A 24,892-nucleotide genomic window follows, 5' to 3' on the forward strand; every position below is an offset into this window, starting at 1 on the left:
CAGGATCTTCATCTTGGGGACGTTCATGTAAGCACGTTGCACGTTGGTTGGCAGTGAACTCTGAACACGTATGGAACCGCGAGTCGGGAACAGGCAGCCGACACCGCTCCGGTGCATCCCTGCATCTCCGTGCTGGGCCCGGAGTTTGTGCTAATTACCAATTAACTGGGAGGATTGCTTCCCTAACGCTCAGCTGAAGAGATGCTGCACTTCTCTCTCACCAGGGCACTCACCTGGGAAATTGAAGTCTCAGGTTCAAACCGCATCCCTGCTTTGAGAGGCAGGAATACAGCTCCAGGTTCCTCGGAAAATATGGTGACAATATAGGTGTTGAAGTCACTCCTGTCAATCAGCTTGTGGCACAAATCATTCTGCAAGCACAGAGCTGGTGCAGAATGGGTGTCACACCGCTCCAGATACAGAGACAGCGAGCCGGCTGACGGGCTCGCCAGATTTCCTTCCCAATGACCACTCCAAATCTCCACGAGCACTAAGAGGCATGTGAACTGGTGTGCCTCTGGCTGGACTCACGTGTGAAAGGGATTTACACCATCACAAGGGCTGTTTCTGTCACCCCAGGAAGGTAATTAAATGGTGCAGGATTTCAAACCACTCTTAACAGCTTTTTTCTGCTTTTCCTCCAGCTCACACCACTTTAGCACCAAAATAATTACAGGCAAGTTTTTTCTGTGACTCTTCTTGAGCTTAGAAATGACCGAGGCCCCATAGACAAGGGAGGGCTGTTCTTTTTCGACACCCACAAGTCCTGTTGATTTTCTTTTTCGCGTCTGGTTTTGTTTCTTAGTTGGATGTGAAATATAGCTTCTCTTTCTGGCAAAAACTCTCCAAACAGGATGCTCGGATAATCTGAAAAGGATGCTCCCCCGCTTCCCCTCACGAGGGAGGAGGAACAGAAAACAGGCTGTGGAGGGACAGAAAACAGGGGTCTGATCAGCTCCCGAATGGCTCAACACCAACACCTTCACACCTGGGGAGTGCACACCAAAGATCATCCCCAGCCTGGTGGGCACCTGCGCCAAGGGGCTGCACACACATCTGGGCTCTGCACATACATCTGGGGAGATGCACCCGCATCTGGGGGCTGCACCCACGTCTGGGGGCTGCACCCGTATCTGGGGAGCTGCACCCGCATCTTGGGGCTGCACCCACACCCGCATCTGGGGGCTGCACCCACGTCTGGGGGCTGCACCCATATCTGGGGAGCTGCACCCGCTTCTGGGGAACTGCACCCGCTTCTGGGGGCTGCACCCATATCTGGGGAGATGCACCCACATCTGGGGGCTGCATACACATCTGGGGGTTGCACACACATCTGGGGAGCTGCACCACCGGCGCTTCCTCCGGGAGAGCTGCAGCACCCATAGTGCCGGGATGCACCTTGGTGCAGTTTCACAACATCCATTAGAGATTTAACAAATTGCACTATAAAATATTGAACTCACATCTGCTTATTATTCACCGGGAACTCATAGGTATTCATCGTCACTTTCTGGCACTCCTTTTGGGATTTCTCTGTGTTTCAGTCCCAGTTCTCCCAGCATCCTGGGGCATCTTCCTCTTCCTCCTCCTCTCCCTCCCTCGGGCTCCTCATGCTGCTCGGGTGCTTTTCGCAGCCTCTGCGGGTGCTGTTTGGAGCTGACCCGGGCGCCGTGGTGCCGGGCAGATCCCGCCCGGCGTTGGGTCCACGCGAATCCTCACCCGCGGGACCCGCTGCAGGGATGGCTGTAAGCGCAGGAGAAGCACGGCGCTCTGGGGAGAGCCGCATCTCTCCAAATCCAGCCTCGAGGGAATGCAAGGGATCTTTTGCTATTGAAAAGAAGTAGAAATTCAGCTCTGAAACGCAGGTTTCTAGAGGTCCAAATCTGAATTCCCTCTGCTCCAATGCTTCTGTAACATTGCTTGATTTCTCCAAAGCAAGCTGACAGTATGTGAAAGTTGTTCTTATTTTTACCCTTCTTACCCATATGAGAAAGGAAGCGCAGTCCATTTGCTGTAAGCCCCTAAGCATCTGCTGATTTGTCAGTTTTATTTAGTTGAAATGCATTCACTTTTGCTGCATAGGGGACCATTTAGACAAGCTAGCTGCAGAAAATTAGTGCTACTTTACCAGCATTAACTACCCTGATTGTACATTAATTAAGACATGCTTTGTGACATACGATATGTCCTCACACAAATATTTGGGGAGTTGGGCCGTTCTGACTATTTAAAATGAGCATGGAAGGGGTAAAAATAGCGCTTGGTGGCAAAACTATTTCTCCACCTTGAGAGTGGAGATGCTGGGGGTATTCTGTATGGGAGCTGATGTTTAATGATATTTCATTGCTTGTAATTTTGACTCTGTAATGAAAAACTCAGTCCGCTGGAACTCAGCGTGTGAAGTAACCGAACCTCGTGGCTTTGCCATGAGCTGGTTGTGAGCAAGGGAAAAATAGTGATAAACCTTTAAAACCAGCTGCAGAGCATTTGCCACACCAAACCAACAGATATAAAACATGTAGGGATCTTCCTTTACATGCCTGCCTTTTAAAGCAGGAGAAGCCTGCCTAGGTAGCTGGCCTTTCAGCCTTCAATTAATTGAACAAAGATTTAAAAATTGTTCAATTGGTTTCATTAGGAAGTGTATAATAGAATAATAAAGTAAAACAAATGATATAAAGCAGACCCTCTAATTAGCTCTACATGATTGATACAGCTTTGGACTAGGCATTTGATCTCAAACAAAATGCAGTTCCTTGTTAAGAGGATTTTTAATTGATGTGCAGAGAGGTATTAGATGATGTTGGAAAATAATTACTCAAAAGCTATTCATGCATTTGGCTGAACATAACAAATGAAGTTTGGGCTCTGGATCTGGCGGAGTGGACACATGCTAATTAATAACGAGAAGAACAGGAATCTTCCAGTAGTTTTTAACCCAGTGTTTACTGGGAGATTGCTTCGCAATTATGCACCATAATGAGGTTGTCATCTAAACAAAATCAACATTACTCAGATGTCATTTGCGATTGTTAAACGTTGCGGCCCATCTATATGTTAGTTGTGTTTACAGATGGCAATACGTTATTAATCACCGGCGCTGCCGCTCGCTATCCAGCTGCCACGGGCGCTCCCGTCCCCCTTTTGGGCCGCAAAATGGAATTACGAATGGATTCTCAAAGCCCCAAGTCTGGGGAGCAAGAAGGGTTTGCATGTCCCTGCTTTTGGGAGCTCTTCCGAGCGTCCTCGGTGCTCCAGAGCGTTCCGCTCGGCAGCGGGGTGATGCCTGCCCATAAGGCACAACGAATACACATCTGGAGGTTCAGTTGTGCACATAGTGCCTTCAGGTTTTAAAATGCACCTGGTTTGCACCTTCCTTGTCTAATAATGCCGCCTAACATTCGTCCTGCGTCCCAAAAACACGCCCCGCCCTCCCAAAGATGAAATGGGACACTTGGAGGAGCCGAAAAAGAAACCAGCACTGTCTGCTGTGAACTTCCTTCAGCAGGAGTGTGTGGAAACATCTGCTTTCTCAGTTCTTCATCAGGAACGCCAACAGCGTCAAGGAAGGGAAAAAAGCTGACTATTTTGGCTGAGATTTACTCCTTCATTTTCTATGGCTGGTGATGTGACTTGGTAGCCTATTGCCACATCCAACAAGAAAAGCTCCTGGAGGTCTCCTAAGATAATGCCAGCACTAGGCTAAGTGCACTGGACCTGACCTGGCGAGGACCAGAAGCACCATGAGAAGGTGAAGATCAGCTAAGCGGGGCTTATGGCCAGTGGATGTTGTGCCAAAAGCACGTCTGGTTCAGCGCCATGTTAAATCAGCTGGAGCTTTGCTAAACACTCGTGGATTTACCCCAAGACTGGGACCTGGGCTTCGGTGCGGACTGCAGGCACTGAACAACAGTGCTTTCTGCAAGAAGCTGCTGTTCAGGTCTGTCTCTTTTTCCGTTCCGCAGCGCAGTGTCACTTGGTGGTGACGAGGCCAATGCCCGGAGCGTGACAGCTCGTCCTGGCTGCCCCAGCAGCATTATGCACTTTTATCCTGGAAACTCAGAGCCGAATCCTCTGGGTGCTGCTGGGCCAGGTAAAGCAAAGCGTGTCTTAAAGCTTTGCTACCGCTCTTTACCTTTCTAGACAAAGGGCAATTCATCTTTTAATAACTCAGCTTTTGACTTGGCAGTATTGAAAGAGGAATGAACAAAACCAGTCTTATTTCCACAAATCCCCGTGGGTTTGGAGGCTCAGTTTCTAGTTGTCCAGTACAAAACACCTTGAGCAGGCTGGACTGGGTAAGTGGCCTTTAACAACCTTTTAATGTGGCACCTGAGTTTGGCCACGCAGGTCCTGGGCCAGCTCTGGAAAAGGTGTATGTTGGGCACCACTTGGACAGGAACTCAAAGAGGATTTTTCCCCCATTTTATTTTCAGAATACATTCAGTTAATACACTAAACAAAATTGTAATTGCTTTCCAGTGTCTTTCCTTGCCCCGACACAAACCCACGTGTGTCTGCGTTTCCGTGTGTCCCGCAGAAACCAGCCCCGTTGGGAAGCTCCCAGACCCCCAAGCTGCCAGCGCAATGGGAAACACGACTGTGCTGCAACCAGGAGCCCGTTGTTCGCAGGACTGATTATTTAAGACAACTGTTGTTCCTGCGTGCGATCCTGTATGCGCTGTGCATATTACACTACTCATTTACTAGCCGGCCCAATGTCAGTGGTTTGTAACGTGCCGCGTCCCCGCAGCTCCAGACGAGCCGCGCAGCATCCTTTGTCGGGAGAGAACTTCGGAGATTCGGGGAGCGACGCCAAAAGTCTCGCTTTTCTGCCTCAAATAAACTGCTCCGACACTTGGCAGCCACGGCTTTGCATTTTTCCTGAGCTGTGTTTGGTGGGTGAGAGCACGGCGTGATTTCAACAGTTGTCAGGAGTTTTATTTTTGGAGAAAGACAGATAGTATTTTGTGAGATAATTAAGAGTTTGGGAAGTTTCCCTGAGAAACGCAAAAGGCCCAAACCATCATCTTCTGCTCATATATGCATTTTACACCCAATTCTTCATTTGCCACCTCCTCCTCCACTAGTTTATAAATCTGTTAATTAATGGTGTTTATTCTCCCCTCAGCCTTGCCTGAGAAATGGTTTTATGATTATATTATTAGGAAGTGATGATAACATATGTGGGAAAAGGTATTTTTTGTATGTGGGCTTACCGATCGCTATGGAAACAAGCAAATATTTGCAGACCTCAACTACTGATTAATATCTACTGGTTATTTTGGCTTTCTGAAGTTACTGTCTGCATGTGAAGAATTTCTCTCTGTGACAATTTATTTACATGTGTAATAGTCTCATCAGCAACGACTCCGGTAATTTAAGGCTCCATCACATTGTCGCATTCCTGCAACAGCCATTTTATCGGCCGTGTGATTGAAACACAAGCACTGGGCATTATTTTTAAATGCGTCGTTTTGCATTTCAGGGAAAAGAGTTTTATTACAGAAGTATTTCTCCTGAAGGGAGGGAGGCGATACTGGCGCCGACTGACAGCGTGGCGCTGGAGCCGCGTTGAGCCGGCTGCAGAGCCCATAACAGAAGCTCCGGCAGGGCATGGCAGGAGAACACTGGCCACGGCTCCTCCACGGCACCCTGAACCAAACCCGCTTATTAATTAACACCGAGGATCCAGCCCAGCACGTGGGAACATTGACCGCAGGTGATGGAGATGACAGGAGACAGGAGGGACGGATTTGTGTCTATATGTGAAACTCTTTACACAGGTGCTACAGACCTTCCTAGAAGGATCATTCTTCTGCATGCACAGACATCTCCATTGGAAGGAAATCTTTATGACCTGGTTCTGCACATCATAAACCCATCACAGGATTCTCTCAGGTAGCTAGGAAGTATAAAAAATAAACCTTTGCTTAGTGAGTTCTTGACTCTCCACACATCTTGGTCTCTCCAGAGAATCCTAAACTCTCTGCTCTGCAGTCTTCCAAAGGAAAATAAAGTAGTAGATTTGGTTTTGGATTAGAAAGGTTTTGATTCCCAGGTTGCTTTGAGCTCTTTAATCATGTAGATATTGAAAATACTGTGGTAGACAGACAAAACGTAGCACCCAGTGTCCCTCTTATGGAACTATTCCCCTGGCCAACACAGGATCATTAATCTGGTTTATACTCTTGCTCACCACAGCTCCACACTGACCATGTCCTCATGGTCGCTGGTGTGCAACCACCGCCACCCAGGGCTGGAAATCTGGATTAATCAGCAGCTTCTGTGCACAAGCACCCCATGATAACCGTGATGTGAACGCTGCCTTCAGACTTCTCGCAGCCTGGCCACGGCTCCAGAGCAGGGGTTGGTCCCCCGCGCACTGGTTCTGCACGGCGGTCGGGTCTGGGAGATCCACGGGCTGCGCCGGAGGGCAGCGAGGCAGAAGGAGACGCAAAAGGTAGCAAATGAAGCCACGGTGATCGGCAGGGCCTTGGGGCATCTCTGAACATCTGCAGCCACCTCGGGCAAAATCCTGTCCCTGCTGAAGCAAATGGAGAATTTGCCGCTGACCTCGAAACGGCCAGAATTTCATCCAGGTGCTGCTGGGCTGTGTGGCACGGCGTTGTGGGGTGTGCATGGGATCGCGGGGTGTGCACGGTGTCACGGGGTGTGCATGGGATCACGGGATGTGCACAGTGCATGGGGTGTGCATAGCATCGTGGGGTGTGCACAGTGTCACAGGTGTGCATGGTGTCACGGAGCGTGCATGGTATTGTGGGGTGTGCACAGTGCCGTTGGTGTGCACGGTGTCACGGGTGTGCATGGTGTCACGGGTGTGCACAGTGCATGGGGTGTGCATGGTATCGTGGGCTGTGCATGGTGTCGTGGGCTGTGCACGGTGTCGTGGGGTGTGCACGGTGTCACGGCGTGTCACAGGGTGTCACTGTGTCCCAAGTCAGGGCTTGTCCCAGCACAGGGGCCTTGTGGGGGCCTCTGCACCCAGGGCAGGGCTTGGGGGTGTGAGCAAAAGCGAGACGGGAGCCGAAGCGCCGGGAGGAGAAGGGCCGGAGGGCTGCAGTCTGCCCTGCTCTCATGTTCGCCGGGGAAATATTCTTCCAGGGAAAACTTTGTTTTTAATCCGGTTTGGTTTCACAAATGAGTGGTTTAATGGTCGTGCCCAAGGTCCTTCGTCGGTCTCCATCTACGTCACAAAATCAGCAGATGTGGCGGTTTACCCGCGGTCTGCCTGGGGGAGGGCAGCTGAAACGCGGCTGAGCCGGGCCGGGCTGGTGTGCTGGCGGCCCCGAAACGCTGGGCACTCTTCTGAGTAACACACCGGGTCTGCAAATAGCCCTGTGAAGAGGTGGATACCGTCCCCTCTGCACAGGGGAGGAAACCACGGCAAAGGACAAAGCACAAACAGTGCTCTTGCTCCACTGGATGCTGGATATCCCTGCAGCTGAACTGCACATTCAGAAACCAAAGTATGTGGTTAAACACATAAATCTAAATCATGTTTGTAACTACAGAATGAGTAACTTAATCATATAGATATGTATTATATAAAAAATACTGTAAAAATGCGTGTGACAATTTATCCCTTTGCGCTGACCCCTAAATGAGTTGCTGAAGACACTCCTGATGGCAAGACCAGCCTCTTCAGCTCCTTCAGTCACCATGGACACCAGCCAACGGTGGCTTTCCAGGGCCAGCCCGGACGGTTTATCCCTGCCCTCCAGAAGCAGCCACGAGCTCCTCACACAGATTTGGGGATATCGATGCCACTTGTCTGTTTCTATCCCACCAGCTTATCCCTTTTCCCTCTGCCCTGTGTGGTGTCAGCCCGGCATTCTGCTTGTGTGTCATCCTCTGCTACACCAGCTCATCTTTGTTCTCCAGTTTTCTGTCTCCTTTCTTGTCCTTCCTACCCACCCTTTTTATGCGGTAATTTGATTTATTTCCACACTTGGGTTTCCTTTTATTTATTAGTCCTCTGTTAAAAACCGTTCATGTTAATTTTTCCCACACTAGTGCTTTTAAAATATGACATCTCTGCGTGTGCCCTTGTAAAAAGCAATACAAAGGTGGGGTCAAAGCATTAATGGTAGGATTTTCATAGCATTGAATCTCATTCTGAAATCAACGAGACTGGGTTAGGCTAATGCTGAGCAATCCTGGGGAAAAAGGAGCCTTTGACAGTTGCAGTGATACCACACGGTTTGCTTAGCATGTTATTAACATCCCAGCTCCTGAAGACAACTGATGATGAAAGAATAAGGGATTTTAATGATGGGGGTAGAGCCTCACTATATGATTTGGGAGACCTTGGAGAGAGAAGGAAAGTTCAGAGAACACAACACAGTCCTGCCCAGAACCCAGCAAGTGTGTGGACAGGACTCACTCCTGGCAGCACCAAGAACGCAGCCCAAGCACCCCACCAGCTCTTCGGGATGCAGGAGCGACTGCAAAGAGCTGGCCCTGGAGTTTTGTCCCAATAGCAGAAGGAAAATAAAGCACTTTTGCAGCAAGGAGGAAGCTGGAGCTTTATCCCCGAAAAAGCCACCCATTCCAGCTGCCACCCCGCGCCCCCAGCGGGGCAGAACAGGCCCTGGCGAGGAAGGAAGCCCGTCCCTGCTCTAATCCACTCTAAGGCTTCCCAATGGTTATTCTGCGTGCCAAACGCAGCCCTGAAGGAGGATCAGTTGTACCTTCTGCTGCCCCACTTGCCTCCGCCGCACGAGTCTGTGTCCATGCATCTCAATATTGATAATCGCATCAGCTCGGTATTTTACTTAGCAATGGTCTGGCTCCCTTAATGAAGCAGTCTCCAGCTTCTTCATTTCCTCTTCTGAGTAACCCGATTATTGACTTGTAATTTGTCACAATGATATAGCTTGGTTACTAAATGGGAAATGTTTAAATCAAGCAGCAATTAATGCATTGTAAAGCACTTCAGGTAATTGTGTAATAAGCAGCACATTACCTAGAGTAGTAACACATTTTACAGCTAAACCAGCAGGAAAAAGAATGTTTTTTGCCAGGTTATTTTAGGGTGTGAAACACGCTGTTGCGGAAAGGCAGTGTGAATCCATATTACGCAGAAATCAATGGATGCCCGTCTTTGCAGCCTACAGCAGGAGCTGTGTGACAAGGGCACAGCATCTCTCCTCATCAAGCAGGTTCTGCGAAAGCGAAGCGTCAAGCTGAGCTTGCTGCATCCAGCTGTACTTTGTTTGCTACTTAATGGAGCAGGTCATGGTTATCGCACCCCAAAGAAATCAGCTCGTCTCGGGCTGAGGAGCACGGAGCGAGCACTGAGCTCCGGCGCTGCCGCTCGCTGGCTGCTGCGGGTCACCTGCGGGGACAACCACACGACGACAACCCAGCGACACCCCCCGCTGGCACCTCGGGCTGTTCCCCGGGGGCAGCAGCGGGGTTTGGGTTGGGAGAGGCGATACTGGCTAAAGGAGCCGCTAGTGATGGATTATACAGCCCTTGGCAACCTGCGAGACCCCGCGCAGGATGAGGGATGAGTTTGGGTGCTGCGGGTGCAGAACCTCCACGCCCCATGTCCTGCTGGCTTCCATGTGCTCCTGGACACCCAACGTGAGCACGATGCACATGGCAGCAAAAACGGGGTGCGGAGAGAGAATCCTGAGCTCCTTCCCAGCACTAAGTGTTGGGAAAATATAAGCTGGTCCTCTGGCTTTCAAAGAAAATGTTTCCTTTTTTTTTTTAAATAAAATACTCCCTCTACGTATGATATTTGGCCTTCCCGAAGAACCATCCCGGTGCTCGGACTTTAAGAGGCAAGAATAACAGGCACACGGCCCTCGCTCCTTTTGACGGTGCTCCCAGGCGGCTGAGCAAAGAAAGTGCCAACCAGCGCGTTTCCACCCTCAACTCGGAAACATGCTGAGCGCGTTTTCTCCTTCAGCCGCCTGTGTATCTAGTTTATTCAATTCAGGGCGCTGTACAATAAAAATCAATAAAAAGCATTTATTATAAAGTACCAGAGATTAAAATAACCGACTTGGCTATGCTATTAAAACATGGGTCGCTCAAAGCAAGGATGCACACTTCACGCAAAATATGATTTATGCTCTGCAGAGGGGAAAAAATCCAGTAAGCAGAAAAGTAAGTTTTATTGTCTTGCCAATGAATCACTGTCCTGCTTTTAAAAAAGTTAACAGACATGAAAATATTATTTAATAAAACTAATTTAACATTTAACTGCTGTAAGCCATTACTATTTTTCGCTGCTTGCGACAGTACCTTCAGAGCTTGGATGGGGTCAGCAGGGCAGCTGCCTGACGCACTGGTACCCAAGGGCAGGTCGACGTGCTCGCCCGTATTTCACCTTGCGCATCCCTGGAAAACTGGTGGTTGTTCTCCAGCCCAGCCGCGTTGTTCACCGCTCCATGGACTTCCACAGGTCGGTTGAAGTTTACTCAGCCTAGTAAAACACAAGAGGGGAAAAAGCTCCCGTAGTTCGTTGCAACAGGCAAACCGAAATTCATTTAATTTGTTACTTGCCGTTTTGTCCTATAAACTCAAATACTTATTAACACTGTAAATATGCCTTTTTACTGGCTCGCTGACAGCTCACATGCTTTCTGCGCTGTCTCCTTAAACATTTATGAGCGTTCATGAATATGCAAATTCACAATCTAATGTCTGCAAAATGGTTGCAAGTACAAATGCTGTGTTAATATTTCATACAATGATGGGAGCAAATCAACAATCATAAATTTTGAACAAATATGTTGCTTCATTAATAACTAATGAGGCGATGCACGGAGCTCTAGATTTGGCATTTAATGGTAAAAGTGGTGTTTAAAAAGCGCTTATCAGGCACTACTCCCATTTGAAAGAGGGATCGCAGCCTCTGTGGCTTACGGGAAGGTACCAGGATGGAAACGTCGGAGATGCGCTCGCAGAAACAGGGAGTTATGGGTGCGCCTCCAACTTCTGCTTCCCAGGTCTGTGCTGCTTTTGGAAGGCAGAGAACTGTGAAGCTGTGGAGCACCTGTCCTGAACCTCACTGCTCCATCTGCCCTCACGAACACGGCCCAGACGCTGGGCCTGGCTTAAGGACGCCCAGGTCAGCAGGGTCCCCTGGAGACTGGGGGGACAGCTGATATTATCCCCGTCTGAAAACCCCCACAGCAGTCAGCGGTTCCCTTGGGAGCGGATGGGTGCTGAGTAGAGGCCTCTGCACCCCGTCACCCCGCGCTCGGGTGCTTCTTCCAGCAGAACTGGCTTTATACAGAGCTACTGTGATTTAACGAAAGCCTGGATTTAGTGTTTCCCTACACAGACGCTGCTTTGCCTCCAAGGAGGCTGGCAAAATGGCATTTCTGAGTTTTCCCTCGATGGACAGTGGACCCCCGTGCTTCTTCCATGGTGCACAACATGACCAGAACCCCTGCATTGGACTCAGCTAACGCAGGCAAGCAGCGCCGGCTCCCTCCGAGCTGAGAACACTCCTGTTCATTTGTCTCTCCTCTCCCCTGCCAGCTGTGCAGTTCTGGTGGCTGGAGATGAGCCAGACCAACGCGCCGCAGCCGGGTCCCTCCCCGTGCCGCGTCCGTCCTCCCCAAGCCCACCTAAACCGTTTGACGGCACCGCGAGACGGGGCCACAAACATCGGGGGAGATGGACGGGCAGGCGGATGGCTGCGTTCACGACCCGCGGGTGGGTTTAGGTGCACCAAAGCACAACCAGCCCCGTGTGTCTCGGGAGGGACGGTGGGGCCGAGCAGCAACGACTTGTTAAAAGTCTCCAGATCCTGTCAAAATGCCTCCGTTTTACGGCCTTCAGCCGAGGGTTGAGGTTTTTGATGAGGTGCATGAGCAGTGACCTCATAAATTGCTCTATAAAGTGTAAACATGATTTCTGAAAATTCTTTTTGAAACCCAACTTTAATAATGAGCCAGACTTGGAACTGCCTTCAATATTTATGTGCACGGTATGCTCTCTGCACAGCTTGTAATTATAGAATATTCTTTCTCTTTTTGTGTGTTTTTAGGCTGTGCTGCCACCAGCTTTTGACACTTTAATTTAAGCATAGTTAAAAAAATAAAAGATAATTTCTTTTTTTCCACCTTGGTATAAAGATAAACCAGCAAAACCATTCCTGCATTTGTTGGTACCATTTCAGTTTTTAGCTATGTTGATAATTTACTTTTGATGCTAATTAATTACAAGTAATCATAAAAACAAATTAAAAGCACTATACTTGCAGCAGGGTTTTTTTTATGCTTATGAAATAATGCATCTTTATGCATCTGTTTACTTGCTATGTAAAAAACTGTAATCTATATTCATAGGAAAACAAGTTTAGGGCTCAGCACCGGTGCCGTAACCCATTTCCAGCCCCTTGTTCTCGGCTGCCTTTCCTCTTCCCAGCAGCCCAGGGTAAAACCCCAAAGTCCATTGTTCTGAACCTGTGGGGAGGGTGAACCCAGTGATCACCCGCATTTATAGACAGGCTTGGGAATGTGCATTGAAAAGGAAATGCGGTTTATTTTAGGTAAATATCCATCCAAAATCGCTTAAAATCATTAGTAGTTCAAAAGTAACTCATGCTTAAAATAAATGATTATATGTTAATGCTCCAGGCTGGGCTTGGCAGGGGAAATGTGACCTGGCGTTGTGTCCCGGTGCTGCTTCATTCCTCAAAATTGCTATGGAACCAGCCCCATCTGGAAGGCTTTCTGAGGGAACGGCCCCGTTTCTCATGTGTCCCAAACGGCCCGGCGGTGCTTTGCGGTGCTGTCGGGAGGATGGAGATGTGGCCGTCACCGCGTCCTGGTGGCTCCACGGCGGCTCCTGACGTCCTCACGCGGGTTTCCACGTGTGGGAAAGGGCTGGGGGGCAGATGAAGAGCGGCAGATAAGCCCGGCTTTGGGCCGCTGCAGCTGCTCCTCCGACCGCCGGGTCTCGCGGGGAGGAAGAGCCGGAGCCAGTTCCGAAAGCTCCCCCCGCCCTCGCCGAGCCGGGACTGAGTCACCGCAGCTCCTTATCCGACCTTGTCTATTGACCTAACTTCTGGAAGAAGGCCTTGAATTCCTTGGCAACTTCCAGTACGAAGAACCAGAAGCTTTTATGGGATTAGATGTGAAAATGAATAAACAATGCCATGCAGTCAGCTCCGCAGCACGGAGCTCGGTTTGAAATTAAGTATGTTCATTATGCTTCCCTATTTCTCTTTGGTTTTCAGCTTGGTGCAAAATGTTGGTGTTTTGCAGAGGAAAGCGCGGGGAGGTCTGGGGTGGGGAACCTGTTGTCTGCCCCAGCCCCGGCAGCGCGGGATGGAAACCTGCCCCACGGCAGCTTCCCCTGCGCCCACGGACACCGCAGGAATCATCTACACAACCTGGGAGCACTTCGGATGAGCTGTTCCCAACAAGACACCTGCACTTCACATCTGTCCGAGGGCTTCAGGATTTGTATTGCATATTAAGCAAATGTAGATGGCAGTGTATGTAGTATGTGCAGTGCCCATATTTGCTACATGGTTGATGGACCTCTATATGCTTTTAATAATCAGCTGCCATACAATAAATATCCAATGGGTGCATTAACAAACCTAGAAAGGTGCATTTACATCTGTGCTTGTTGTATGTTAATTCTTAGCACCGAGTGTGCCAGAGAGGTTTAACAATGCAATAGATATAGATCTAACTAAATACCATAGGTGTTAAAGCTCAAGCAACACGTTTCTGTTAATCAAATGATACTGAATTAACATACTGTACAATAATTGCCTTGTTAAATTTAAATTAAAACCTTATTTGAGATACATAATCTGGAGTGTGACTCACTGTTCTAACCACATTTAGATTGTTGTCAGTACAATTAGGATTTTGAATTTACAAGTTGGGTTTGTTTGGTTTTTTTTAATTTAATCAATCACTATAGCAACTGCAGAATTGAGCAGGAGATGTTCCCCTTCCACGGCCAGTTTGTTATTTGAAAAAGCAAACCAGAAACCAGCCTGCCCAGCCCCGCTTTGCTTGCTGCGCTGGAACCACCAGGCAGGGCACGCTCACCGTGCCGGCACACGGCAACCCCGTCTCCGCAGAGCTGCCCGGCTCTTTGCCGGCGTGCCCTGACACCCTGGCCCGCGGTGGCACTGCCACAGACGCCTGCGTTGTTTCTCCTGTTTGCAGCCAGCCCTGGAGGGCTGGGAAGGCTCCTCACCGGCTCCTGCTCTGCGCTCCGTCGCGTTAGGGATTTACTCAGTTTGGCCAAGCACGGAACATGCCAAGGGGAAAAAGAAGCAAGCGGATATTTCATCCCGAATCGAAAGTATTTGGGCTGGCTTTGAACCTTAACCAAACATCCAAGCTGATTTATACAGCGTGCAGATTAGTTTGCTTGTGCGAGCAAAGTTAAAGGTTATAGGATTACACAAAGTTGGTTACTTTACCCAAGTGCAGTTGGACAAAGCGCTTTTTAAGGCTGCAGAGAAAACACATTTCGTACGTAACGGCTTTAGCGGCGATTAACGGCGGGTGGCCCCCGCGCTGCCCACGCCGAGCGGCCCCCACCTGCACCCTTAATTACCCCGTTCAACCAACTCGTTATTTGGGCCCTTCCAGGCGCAGGCGCTGACCCCAGATTTACAGGTGGAGCTTAACGAGGCGCACGTTGCAGCCAGATGTCCCGCGGACAGACACGGCGCGCACACCTCGGCGCAGAGCGACCCGAAAACGCTCCTCCATGAGATCTGCCCTGCCACTAGAGCACCAGCCTTGCACGTCAGCCCGAACAGATGGAAAAAACTGGGAAATGTATCGAACGTTCCTGCTAGTTTCTTAAAAATAATTATCTGGTTAAAAGTGCCAAATGTGATTTTCATTTTCCCTTATTCACGGGACTGGTAAAGTGTAGTTAAATTGGCAGTGATGCAGCACCACAGAGTTATGGCAGCAATCATAAAGGGAACAGGCCAGCGAGTGCGTTTTGACTCCGAAATACAGCATTTAAGCACTGTCCAACCTCATTAATTTACAACTGGGGCTTTGTGCGATAATCATAACATATTAATTATACATTAGGCACTTTTCAATCATAATAAATGTGTTGAAGGTGTTCTGCAGGGAACAGCTAGAGAAACGCGGTGCGGTGCACGGCAAGGACATGGCCCGTGGGGGCTTCTCCAGCCGCAGAAATGGGCAGATCCCCCCTGCCCACCAAAGAGCAGTCCCCGGTGAACACGGCAGCCCTGCGCGGGCTGGGAGATGTGGCTGAACGAGGTGCGAGCTCATTTTCGGCAAAGCCAGAGCCCAGTTGCGACTCAGGGCTGCGTGTTGCGCAGGCTGCCTTGTGCCTTTGACTTCAACTTAGGTTTAACCCAACGAAGATCATTGTCTTTCTCAATAAACACCTGTTTAGAGTATTTTAAATGTCTGGTTCCCAAGAGTTGTGTTATAATAAGGCACAGGTTTAATTGCACGGAAAGGAGAAAAAAAAGGTATGATTTCTAAAAGGACAGAATACTTATGATATTTATGGACCCATTTAACACACTGCTTTGGTTTAAAGAGGTGGGGATTTACATGTGTTAAGTGCTCCTACAAATCTCCTTTACCCTTTCTTGGAAAAGGGCAACACAATAATAATTGTTAAATTTATGTGTTAAGACGTCTGTACTGTAGAGCTCTGCACATCAGTAAGCTAAGCACAATACACTATCTGCCTCTACTTCTTATCCTTTATCTCCGCTGCAATTCCTGATCATCCCGCTAACGGAGCGACGGCTGCTGCGGTGAGCGGCCCCATCCCTGGCAAGGGGCTTCTGTGAGGTTCAGGAAGTTGTGTGACTGTTATTTAAAGTTAACGCAATCTAATTACATTGCCGGCGTACCATGTTCTGATCTGGTCGGCCACCAGCGCAGGAGTGGCCACCAGGATGGACGGCGGAGCCCCCGGGGTGCTGGTGCAACGCGGCTGCTGCTGGGCCAGCTCCGTCCAGCCGCAGCACCAAAACCGGAGGGTTTTCCACCACGGACCACCAGGGGAGCTTCATTCGAGCTGGCCCAAACCCAGGAGCGGGGCCAAGCCCCTCTGTCCCACCTTGTCGCTGTGGGGAGCTGCCGTCTCCATCGCGGGGGTGTCTCCAGGCAGCTGTGCCGAGACGCAGCGAGTCGCCAGAGCAGATCTGCCTCCACCAGCGACAGAAATAGGCTCCGCAAAATGTCAGCGATGTTAAATATGGTGCTAATTGCTGTTTGTTTATTCTTCTCCTTAAAAACCTCCGAAGCAACTGAAATGCACCCCGAACGAACTTTTATCACTGATAACACCATCTCTTAATTTAGATGCCTGGAGATGCGCAGGCTGGAAAAGGCGCTGGTGTTTATCTTCCCCTGCGCTCGGTGCAGAGCCCTGGAGAAAGCGCCTTCCCAAAGGCACTGATAGTCAGACAGTCTCCTCTGGGAGGACGGTGTGTTCCCAGCCCAGGCTTGTTATGCTGATATTTATCACAGTTTGATTTTTCGAACTCCTGAATATGTTTGCTTTTCGTCTTTTTTCCATACGCTGCTGACTTCACCGCTATGTAGGGCGATGTTTCTCTGCTGCATGCGAGCTGGGCTGAGAACGTGCTATGTGCATACCTGCGAGTTTCATGATGCTGGAAGCAGCATAAATGGAGATCAATAGGATGATGGGCATTAGGTGGGATCCCTCCTGTGCCCTGTGCAGCCCGGCTGCTGCATTAGTAACAGCTTAGACAATAAGAGAGAATTCCATCACATTGACACAAATATTTAATATGTGTTTACATAAACACACACATATATATGCATCTGTGTGTGTGGGGTGGGTATATATACATAAAGCCTAATGAAAGATCATGAGGGGATCACTCATCATGACTTAGGGAGTCCAGATCAATTAATTCAGCAAACAGCATTCCCGCATATGTTTTTATATATATCAGAATTAGGTTAATGGTTGGACTTGATGATCTTGAAGGTCTCTTCCAACCAAAATGATTATCTGATTCGATGATTCTATTTAGCGTCCCATTAATGTAGAATCATGGTACTACCAGGGCCACGGTGTCAGTACATGGCCTGTCGGGACACGAGGATGCGCTTCTGCATCTGCTGTGCCGCGCTGTTTCTCTCTGGTTTAGTCTGGATCGTGTCAATATTACCATGGGGAGAACACGAAACAGACAGGCACATTCCCCCTTTAAACAATCAATACTAAGAATCAGAGCGCAACCCGGCTCCGCAGCTGCAGGCACAGCTATAAATACCATAAATGGATAAATACCATATATGCCATCTATACCTTCACTGAAGAGCAAGGCATGGCAGCGTTTCAATCTGAACTCAAATGACTGCAAAGCGGCTGGAAGGCAGGAAATGGGGTAAGTCGTGATTCATTCCTTCACTGGGGGAGACCTGTGTGTGGCGCCCCAGCCTGGAGGCTCCTCCGAGCCCCCTCGAGCTCGGCAGCATCGCTGGGGAACCGGGATCCTGCCACAAATACCTAGAGCAGAGGCAGGATGAATGCTTCATCCTGTGTCAGATGCTAGGCTAAGTTAATACAACAAAACAATTATCATTCCTTGTCTCTAACCCTTTCCAACTCCTAATAGAAATTATACACTCAGTAAAAAAACCACTGTCTGATATTTAACTTATTCCCATGTATGTGCAGGTAGCACTGATGTGCTTATGAGGAACGCTGGACTCCCCGTGCACACAGTGCTCTGTGCGCTGCAGCGAGCCCAGGACCCTGCACCTTCTGCTGTTCCTTGGCACTTGTTCGCTGCGGGGTTGTTTCCCAAGCTCAGAGCAGTATTCTTGAGCGCTGAGCTCATGCAGCGGTTGTTTACCTGCTGCTGGGGCCAGTGAGGCACGCTCCCAGCCTCTCCCCTCCAGCCAAGGCCTGCAAGCTGCCTTCATCCAGAGATAAGAGCGGAAATTCTCATCTAATCCCCGGGCTCCGGAGGCTGCGTCTCTGAGAAAACGCTCTGCCTCGCAAAGACCTGCGAGGAAACTGAAGAGAAGGGGCCATCACTGCCCTGGGTGCCCTTCCCTCGGCACCGTGCTCCGGACAGCCCGGCGGTTCCAGCTGTGAGCCATCGGCTCTGCTCGCAAAGCTCCCACGAGAATCCCGACGCACGAATCCAACTGCACGTCCATATGATGGACGCCAGATTATTTTGCTTTGCCATTTCTGCACGAAGCACCGGTGTGTCGCGCACGGGTGGTGCCGAGCAGCTCGTGTTGCACACGCGATGTGTGGCGGCTGTTTGCACCAGAAGAGCGTTATTCGGAGCGAACCCGTGCGCACGTGCGGAGCCCCCAGCCGTGCCCGAGAGGGGGCGCCGCTCGCTGCCCAGGCAGATTGGGCTTTGCATGGTTTCGCCAAAAATTTGCCCCTTTGGGTCGAGGCCGGTGGCAGTTTGCTTATGAAAGGAAAGCTCGAGCTGCAGCCTCGGGGTGGCTTTGCTGGGGTGACCGTGGGGACCCTCGTTCCCTGTGTCCCCTCCAAGCTGCTCTGGCTCCACAAGGACACGTGTTCCAGCCACAAGTGTTCCTGCTCCAGTTAGCGCACGTACATTTATAAACGCACTATATCTGTGCACATACCTATGCCCACACACACACACTATAGATATCTATGTATATAAGACCGTGGCCCCTATAAATGGCTGTTACAGCACCTTTGGCTGGGCGTCACTTCAAAAGCTCCGCTGCATTATACCCACCGCTCCCTTCTCTCTTTTATTGTTGCGCACAAAAATTCAAAGAGATTTGTAGATGTAAACCCCTGTAACAGTGGGGTTAAGATTTAAAGGCAAAACCCTTGCAAGGATGTTGAAATGACCCCCGTCCTCGGCATTTCCAGGCTGGGGAGCTGTGGGTGAGCCCGACCTGCAAGAGCTGGGGGGACACAACCTCAGGTTCTGGGTGCTGGCAACATCCCCCTGCTTAGAAGACCCCACATCGCCGCTGGCTTTTATCAGTTCCCATTCCCACTGTCTCCTCTTTTCAGTTTGCCTGTTTATCTGCAATCTGTCTATTTAAATTCCTTCTAAACAAGATGGGAATATCTTTATGCCTGTTTGTAAGAATATTCCGCATCCATCTGTTATTTACATCAGTCATTTTCCTGAGGTGTCTCCAACAAATCCTGGCTGGATGCTCTGTATGTGTTATTAATAAAACAGCTGTAAAAATATTAACTGTAGGGCCTAATTGTCAGCCCTGCTGCAGAGCCAGATTTCTCCCCGGACGGATGCTGAGGCTCGGAGCGTGGCTGCGGTCCAGCCCAACTGCAGAGCTCAACAGCGACCCTGGCCCTCGCCCCTGCCTTCCCATTTGTTTCTGTGCGCGGAATCACCAGCGCTCATTTGATTCTCTCCATTCACCATTCACTTGGCGCCCCAACTTCAAATCCCTGCTGAAGGGCCTCAGCTTTTCCGCAGGGAAAACGGGGAGATGCTGCATGATTTCGCTGCTCTTTTTGGGGAGCTTTCCCCGGGGGAGCAGCTTGAGTGCGCTTGGGCCATAGGGAGCAACACCTCAGACCTGCAATTTTTGGGCAGTTCTCCTAAAGCAAGAACACTATTTTTAAAGGAAAATATCAGGATTTAACCCAGAGTAACTATTTTCATTAATTACTCTGAGCGCTCTTTCAACAGGTGTCTTTATTCCATCCCTTGGGGTGACTATGGCTCATTCCTCCACCTTTCCACGGGTGCGAGTGGAATAGCTCCCGAACCTGCTCATTTCGCAGAGACATGAGGAGACGGAGGAAAACGCGCGTGCAGCGCTGGTGCAGTGCCCTGTGCTGGTGATTGCCGAGCTGTGTCACCACCGGGGCTGTGCGAACACCCAGGGGACCCGCGGACAACGCTGCTTCCAGCAAGGAACAGAAGCACCCCCTTGCAAACTCGGGTTCAGAGCACAAACACTTTCTAAAGCAATGTGCTCACTAGGGTTTTGCAAGAAAACAGTGAAGATTCAAGATATTCTGTTTTATTTAAGAGCATTAACTTTTCCTGAGTGTAATTTGAGATTTTGGGGGATTTCGTGTGGCCGGCACGCAGAGCCATCCCTGCATTTCACTGCGAGTTGTGCTCTCCCAGGAGCTCGAGTCTGAAGATGAGTGTTTGTGGTACTTTTTATGTTACCATGGGGATTGCTATAGTAACAATTCTCCTAACCCTTCATTTATTAATTTACTTTGTTATAAAACTAAAGGTAAACCAAATAGCCAAAGAAACAATAGCTTTAAAGAGATTTCACCGTCCCTGCCATCCACGCTTAATGCTCCAGCGAAAGGGCCTTGAGTTTGTGTTTAAAGGACAACAGTTGCAGATAATTTAATACAGTCAAAGGAATGTGATTCCACAAGGTTTCCTTTGGGACTGGGGAACAGCAGCTGATCTATGTCATAACACATTACAGCGGTTCAGCATCTCTGGGCTGCGGGAGCTCTGGGGGCCCAGGCCTGAACATACCCACATTGGCTTTGCCGGGGACCGGTGGCACTGCTCCCGGCACCGGGACACCAGCCCCGGCATCACCGGGACATCGGCATCACTGGGACACCAGCCCCGGCATCACTGGGACACCAGCATCACTGGGACACCGGCATCACCAGGACATTGGCATCACCAGGACACCGGCATCACCAGGACATCAGCATCACCAGGACACCAGCATCACCGGGACACCAGCATCACCAGGACATCGGCATCACCAGCACACCGGAATCACCGGGACACCAGCCCCGGCATCACTGGGACACCAGCATCACTGTGACACCGGCATCACTGGGACACTGGCACCACCGGGACATTGGCATCACCAGGACACCGGCATCACCAGGACACTGGCATCACTGGTACACCAGCATCACTGGGACACCAGCATCACCAGGACACTGGCATCACTGGGACACCGACATCACTGGGACACCAGCATCACCAGGACACTGGCATCACCGGGACACCAGCATCACTGGGACACTGGCATCACTGGCTCTGCCCATGGCTCAGCCCTGTCCCATCCGGGGGTGCGGGGGTCCAGGGGAAGGGGACACCCAGCCGCGCAGTTTTGTGGGGAAAACACAAAGGAAAGCCAGAAAGTATTAAATATTTTAAAATGCCTGTTTTATTTTACAGGGTGCAAATATTACGCTTTGCAGTTACGTAGTAAATACCAGATTACTAGGTAATTATGCTTAAGCATTACCAAGTACTGTACCTGCAAAAATAATTGCTATATTAAGGGCAGTTATTCAGTCCCTTGATAACCCTACAGTTTAACGGTTAGAAACAAGTATATCATTTATTCTCTTCACATAAAAGCTGCCGACCATGCAGGTATTGCATATGATCAATAGAGGTTTTTAATGGAAGTGCTGCTGATCTAACCTAATAACCAGAGTATCATAAAAGGCAATAAGCAGCTTAAACCAACACGAGAAGCACAGTCTATATAGCGAGAGCGGGAGCTGTTCCAGGGCCCCAAAGGGTCTTCAAATCACTTTCTTTTTATGAGGTAAACGTACCCACGTCAAAAACCAAACTTGACATTTTAAAGTGGTTTAAAACTCACTGTAAAACTCGACTCTGGGCACAAGCTTTCTTTACAAGCTCTCAGCCCTGCAGCTATTGTTGTGTCTGTGCAGTTCGGCTTTCCCAGGTTTATTTTCCTTGGGTGGGTTGCTGTATTTTGTGTTTTTAAGGAAGAGTTTTATTGATGTGCCTTTTTTTGAAGAAGAAACGCTTTCCTGTTTTTATTCCGCGTTGTGCACGAGGCGTCTTTAAAAGGCAGCTTGGCCACACTGCGGCAGCCGCTTCCTCCGCCCGCAGAGCCGCCTTTTCATCCAAACGGGCCAAACTAAAGGCTGGCGCTGTGGCGGTAACACCGCGGGTTTCTAAAGCGGGGTCGCTTTGGTACCCAGCGCCCACTGCCTTTCGGTGACACCTCCATGCCGTGGGCACCCCCGTGACCCGCTCCCGGCGCCCGGCACGGCCGCCACCCGCACGGACCTGCGCCCAAAGGTGAGCCAAACGAAGGAGAAGAAAGGAACCAGCTTGCTAAATGTGAACTTTGCATTTCTGCCAGCGCAGCAAAGGAAGCTCTCCGGCTTGCTTTGTGTAATAAAGTCGTTTATGCAGCCCCAGCGAAAGCGCATTGCGTCCATACGCTGAAATGTGCGTCTGTGCCAGCAAGGGAAAGCCCCACATCTATTTGATTCCCTGCGGGATAAACCCAGGGGGTTCAAATAAATCAGGGATGAAAACTAAGCTAGAATAGAACTCTCCGTGGAGCCTTGATACCCCATGGGGATTTTAACTATGGCAATTAACCTGGCCAGTTTCCGTGGAAAGGATGTCCTGCAGGAGGGTCACCCCAGGGCTGCGAGAAGCGGTGCCCGTGTCCCTGCCCCTGCTTTTTGGCTGTGCCAAACCGGCCCCAGCGCTCGGTGCTGGTGACGTGATCTGGATGGAGCTGTGCAGCAAGCGAGAGCAAGGAAATCTGTCTCTTTGTGAGGGAGAAAATGTCATTCTCTACTTAGTGCTGCTTTGCATATTCTTTTGTAAACACAGAACTGTTGTTGGCAGCAAAAATGGCTTTTCTGTGCACGGCGGAGGGTGACGGCGCAGGTGGAGCCGCACACAGGGGACACAGCAGCGCGCAGGGGACACAGCAGCGTGCAGGGGACACAGCCGCATGCAGGGGACACAGCAGCGCACAGGGGACACAGCAGCGTGCGGGGGACACAGCTACACGCAAGGGACATAGCAGCACGCAGGGGACACAGCAGCACGCAGGGGACACAGCAGCACTCAGGGGACACAGCAGCACGCAGGGGACACAGGTCAGCCGGGCTCATCGGCAGCGTCCTGCCGGGTCCTGCTCCATCCTCACACCCCCGGGTGTCAAACACTGCCTGAGCATTCAAACCAATACAAGATCAATACAGACCATCCTGTGCTGCTGCAGGAGGTGACAGGGAGCGCGGCTGTCACCCATCCGTCACCTCCTGCCAGTGTCACCCCTACGACCACCCAACAAACCTCCACGTGGCAGCTGGCTCATAGTGGTGGCCCCAAAGCGAGGTAGGCTGATGAAGTGGGATTATGTTCCATTGTCATTTTCAACGTTTGTAATGCATCCCGTACTGGAGGGACACCACTGCTGGGCTGGTGAGGCGCACGTGCAGCAGCAGCCAGCGCCATGGTATGCCTTGCCGAGGCACGCAGGGACACACGGCGAGGAGCAGCTCTGCGGGGCTCCCACGGGTGCCTGTGACCGCGAGCAGCCTGGCTCCAGCTGTCTGTCTGCACAAGAATTGCCCTGGCCCCTGGAGGAACGCTGGCCATGTGTAGGTCATGTTGGATTAGCCCGTGCAAGCGGGAGCAAGGGAAAAAGCGGGAATGCGGTGCCAAAGGGAAAAGCACAGAGCAGGCGCTTTGGTCTCCTCCTTGCTTAATGCGCTCTCAGAACTTCTGAAAAACTCCATTAGCTCTCTCTGCTTGGAGGTGACATTCATTTTCAGTTCTCCCCACAATACGGTGATGAAATTACATGAACTTTAAATCAAACTTTAGTGCGACAGGATAAATAAGCCTCACAGGCGACTGCACCGAACTGGCATCAGAAATATCTCACCGGCGCTGCAATTTTATCATCCTAACAAATGTTTGTTTTCCATTTGCATTTGACAATGGAATTAATAAACTATTTCACCAACCTAAGTTTTATGAACAGCGGATGCCCCCGCGCAGCTCCTGACCCCACTTATCTCATTCATAGCATTCGCAGTCTTTACGGAACGGGAAAATGAGGCACTTTCATCGCGTGGTTTCAAACACCTCCGCTTCCCATCGGCGTGGTAATGGTAAGGGCGCTTACAACAATGGTCCGTGGGGCTGGTTTGTCTCCCACCTGCCCTGCAGCCACCGGGCGATTGTTAAACGCAAAAGCCACAAAAGCAGATAACAAAATATAATAGACAATTAGTGCGTAGGCTTCGGCCACAATGGTTTCAATAATAATTAATATGCAGGCTAGCTAGTTGTGTCACACACCATTTCAGACTCGAATTGCATCTGTCAGTCCAAATCCTGCCTGCATGCGAGGCACCCAGCGCCGAATCTAGTTAGACAGCTAACTGAATTAAAACAAAAATCTACAGATGCATGATAAATGCACAGGATGCTATGTCACACATGAATGACTCCTGTGCAGGCCAAATGACAGATGTATTTCCTCGACTCCAGGCCAGACTCCAGCACAAACCACTCTTCATTTATCAATAATTGGGCCTTAATTTCATTTGGCAGTGCTAGAGCAGCATGCTCAGCTTCCTCTCCAATAGACTAACACTAATTGGACTTTTTTTTGGGCATCAATCTTTTTATTTTATCCTCTAATAATCAACCATGAGCATAGCTATATCTTGCCTTTTTCGAGGGACATGGTAGGCTCTACCCATAACTCATTATTAGCGATAATGGAATGGGAATGGGAACCGTTTTATTATTTATGTCTGAGAGAGAGAGCGGCACCGAGGCAGGAGCGGGGGATCATATTCCGCCTATTCACATTGAATCAATGTCTTGATTCGTTTGCCACCTCTTTTGAATAATAAATGTCATGTTCTGTTAGTCCTTATATACCAAAAAGGGGATTTTAGTTAAATAGAGTCTATTTATCAGGGAGATTTGGGGGTAAATGGAAGCGCAGCAATGCGGGGGTAAATGTGGCACCCCGTACTGGGGCACTGGGACCAGCAGGGCTCAGCCCTGGGTGGCGCTGGGCATCTTGGCAGCGCTTTAAACAATTCAGCTCTGTGGGAATTAGGGGCACCAGGCAAGACCGGGTTTCTG

At 50.0% G+C, this 24,892-nt stretch overlaps 1 long non-coding RNA gene across 3 annotated transcripts in view; it reads right to left on the reverse strand.

The window, feature by feature from the left end:
* The window catches only part of LOC135577029 (uncharacterized), a 114,475-nt gene that overhangs the window by 16,599 nt on the left and 72,984 nt on the right, over positions 1-24,892 (reverse strand). For all 3 annotated transcript variants that reach the window (XR_010468639.1, XR_010468640.1, XR_010468638.1), the window contains one exon: positions 10,282-10,462. This is a non-coding gene — a long non-coding RNA (uncharacterized LOC135577029). The remainder of the gene's footprint in view (positions 1-10,281; positions 10,463-24,892) is intronic.

The sequence above is a fragment of the Columba livia genome, chromosome W, assembly GCF_036013475.1.
Source record: "Columba livia isolate bColLiv1 breed racing homer chromosome W, bColLiv1.pat.W.v2, whole genome shotgun sequence".
NCBI classification, from domain to species: Eukaryota; Metazoa; Chordata; class Aves; order Columbiformes; family Columbidae; genus Columba; species Columba livia.